Source organism: Carcharhinus amblyrhynchos, unplaced genomic scaffold, assembly GCF_965287045.1.
Source record: "Carcharhinus amblyrhynchos unplaced genomic scaffold, sCarAmb.v2.hapA scaffold_37, whole genome shotgun sequence".
In the NCBI taxonomy this organism is placed as follows: domain Eukaryota; kingdom Metazoa; phylum Chordata; class Chondrichthyes; order Carcharhiniformes; family Carcharhinidae; genus Carcharhinus; species Carcharhinus amblyrhynchos.
The window spans coordinates 9,348,642-9,352,293 of record NW_027649778.1 but is presented as its reverse complement, the minus strand read 5'-3'; the positions used below and the strand labels follow the sequence as shown (position 1 = coordinate 9,352,293).

General features: G+C 56.4%; 1 protein-coding gene across 1 annotated transcript in view; it reads left to right on the top strand.

The window, feature by feature from the left end:
* Positions 1-104, top strand: part of LOC145362107 (reticulon-2-like) — a 56,569-nt gene extending 56,465 nt beyond the window's left edge. The window contains exon 10 of the mRNA XM_080218146.1: positions 1-104. This exon is cut by the window's left edge and continues 276 nt beyond it. The gene's annotated coding sequence lies outside the window, so the exon portion shown is untranslated.
* The last annotated feature ends 3,548 nt before the right edge of the window (positions 105-3,652 follow it).

Genomic DNA, 3,652 nt, shown 5'->3' with positions numbered 1-3,652 from the left:
GTGACCCCAGAGAGGTTGAGCCACTGCCACATATCAGGCAAACCGTCAGAACTTAGACTGAGGAGGAGGAGAGGGGAGTGCAGGAACCTAGCAAAGGGGTCAGGGTGGGAATTGTAGGTGGGGGAGCAGGAAGGGGGGAGATGGTGAAAGGAGGAAGTGCGGGGGGAGGGGGAGGTAGACAGCATTGCGGGAGTTACGGGATAGAGGGATGAGCTGGGAGTCAGGTATTTCAATGCGTCAATGTCTCGCCTGATTGAAGGCAGGGCCATGGCGATTGGCCCGGTCTCCAATAAATGGACTCAGCTCCAAGACTGAGGAAGCTCTCTGGAGTTTGCCGCTCTGCCAAGTCGGGTGCAGAATAAACTTGCTGAAGGTAAAAAGATAAGCCGCTGTGTTATTTCTCCGTCACATCCTAGTTGTTAATATTAGCAGGGCTGCGGGAGATGAGGGGGAGAGAGGTGGGGGTGGGGGAGGTGTTCTCCATCAGAAATAGGTGGAGGGGTAGATCGCGGATTCTCTCCCCCCTCCCCCCCCCCACAACGCCAAACCCTGCTCCGCCATTCAGTGCGTACGCAGCCAATCTTTTACCTCAACTTCCAACCCTGCTCTCCCGCTCGCTCCCCAGATCCCCGAGAGACAGAGCTTCCTCTAAGGCAGAGGATTTTGTGGAGGGTTTAAACACTGGGGGTTTTGAGTACAGAAGGGAGCTGTAGGGTGAGGGGGTCTCAGGTACAGTCCAGGCCCTTCGGCCCTCCAAGCCCACGCCAATCGTGACGCCTGCCTAAACTGAAACCGTACGCACTTACGAAGTCCGTATCCTTCCATTCCCGTCTTATTCCTGGATTTGTCTAGTTGAATGCTGCTATTGTACCCGCTCCCACCTCCCTGGGCAGCGCGTTCCAGACATTCACCACCCTCTGTATAAAAAAAAACTCGCCTCGCACACCTCCTCTAAACCTTTCCCCACTCACCTTAAACCTATCTCCCCCAGTACTTGACTTTTCTACCCTGGGAAAGATTATCTGACTACCCACTCTGTCCATGTCACTGATAATGTTGTAAATCTCTATCAGGTCGCCTCCCAACATCTATCATTCCAGTGAGAACAAACCCAGTCTATCCAACCCATTCTCAGAGCTAATACTCTCCAGACCAGGTAACGTGCTGGTAAACCTCTTCTGTACCCTCTCCAAAGCACCCACATCCCTCTGGTAGTGTGGCGACCAGAATTGTACACAATATTCTAAATGAGGTCTAACTAGGGTTCTGTACAGCATGACCTGTGAATTCTTATACTCTGTACCTCGACTGCTGAAGCATGCCGTATGCCTTCCTGACTACCTTATCCAGCTGCTCTGCCATTTTCAGTGAGTGGTGGGTGTGTGCCGTGCAGATCTCTCTGCCCATCAATACTGCTAAAGGGGTCTGCCATTTACCGTGTAATCCCCAGACCTTCCAAAATGCATTATCTCACACTTATCCGGATTAAACTCCATCTGCCGTTTCTCCGTCCAAGTCTCCAGCCGGTCGAATAGCTTGCTGTATCCTCTGACAACCCTCTCCACTATATGCAAGAGAGGGATTGTAGGGTGGGGGAGGTTAGATTGAGGGGGATGACATTCTGGAGTGGGTTTAGGGGAGTGGGTTATAGGAGAGTAAGTGATAGGGGAGGAGATTTGGGGAGGGAGGGTGGGTGGGTGATAGGGGAGAGGTATTAGGAGGGGGGTGGGTTTCAGGGAGATGGAATTCGGTTACGGGGGGTGGGTTATAGGAAGGTGGGTTTTGGGGGGTGGGTTTTGGAGGTAAGTTCTGAGGGATGGGTTTGGGGGAGTGAGTTATAGGGGAGGGGATTTCGGGGTGAGTGAGTTATAGGGGAGGGGATTTGGGGGTGAGTGAGTTATAAGGGAGGGGATTTGGGGGTGAGTGAGTTATAAGGGAGGGGATTTGGGGGTGAGTGAGTTATAAGGGAGGGGATTTGGGAGTGAGTGAGTTATAGGGGAGGGGATTTGGGGGTGAGTGAGTTATAAGGGAGGGGATTTGGGGGTGAGTGAGTTATAAGGGAGGGGATTTGGGGGTGAGTGAGTTATAAGGGAGGGGATTTGGGAGTGAGTGAGTTATAAGGGAGGGGATTTGGGGGTGAGTGAGTTATAGGGGAGGGGATTTGGGGGTGAGTGAGTTATAAGGGAGGGGATTTGGGGGTGAGTGAGTTATAAGGGAGGGGATTTGGGGGTGAGTGAGTTATAAGGGAGGGGATTTGGGGGTGAGTGAGTTATAAGGGAGGGGATTTGGGGGTGAGTGAGTTATAGGGAAGGGGATTTGGGGGTGAGTGAGTTATAGGGAAGGGGATTTGGGGGTGAGTGAGTTATAGGGGAGGGGATTTGGGGGTGGGTGAGTTATAGGGAGGGGATTTGGGGGTGGGTGAGTTATAGGGGAGGGGATTTGGGGGTGGGTGGGTTGTGGGGGGGTGTTATGGGGGGGTGGGTTTTGGTGAGATGGGTTTTTGGGGGGTGTTATGGGGGGTATAATGGGGGTGTATTATGGGGGGTGGGTTTTGGTGAGATGGGTTTTGGGGGTTGTTATGGGGGAGTGGGTTATAGGGGGGTGGGTTTTAACAGATGGGGTTTAAGGTGTGCAATGCTAACTCTCCCTCACAAACACTGAGTTATTATCAACAAAGGGGGGAAAAAATAGAATCAACATTAACTTTTACAGCAAGTGTTAAGTGTGGAAGCCCCACTGCACACATCTCTGTAACCCCCTCACCCTGAATCCTCTGCCACCTCCACCCCCCACACCGAGCTCCTGGCTGCCCCCCCGAACCTTCTGTTGCAAACCCTGAAAACCCTTTTCTGCCCCCCGAACCCACTGCCCCCCCACCCCTGAACCCTCTGCACTCCAACCCCTCTGCATCCCACCCTGAACTCTCTACACCCCCCACCCTGAACCCTCTGCACCCCCTCACCCTGAACCCTCTGCACCCCCCCCACCCTGAACCCTCTGCACCCCCCCACCCTGAACCCTCTGTACCCCCCCCCACCCTGAACCCTCTGCACCCCCCCCACCCTGAACCCTCTGCACCCCCCCCACCCTGAACCCTCTGCACCCCCCCACCCTGAACCCTCTGCACCCCCCCACCCTGAACCCTCTGCACCCCCCCACCCTGAACCCTCTGCAACCCCCCTACCCTGAACCCTCTGCACCCCCCCCCGAACCCTCTTCAACCCCCCCACCCTGGCCCCTCTGCCCCACCCCCCCCACCCTGAACCCTCTGCACCCCCCCCACCCTGAACCCTCTGCACCCCCCCACCCTGAACCCTCTGCACCCCCCTACCCTGAACCCTCTGCACCCCCCCCGAACCCTCTTCAACCCCCCCACCCTGAACCCTCTTCAACCCCCCCACCCTGGCCCCTCTGCCCCACCCCCCCCCCCACCCTGAACCCTCTGCACCCCCCCCACCCTGAACCCTCTGCACACCCCCACGGTGAACCCTCTGCACCCCCCCACCCTGAACCCTCTGCACCCCCCCCACCCTGAACCCTCTGCACCCCCCCCCAAACCCTCTTCAACCCGCCCACCCTGAACCCTCTGCACACCCCCACGGTGAACCCTCTGCACCCCCCCACCCTGAACCCTCTGCACCCCCCCCACCCT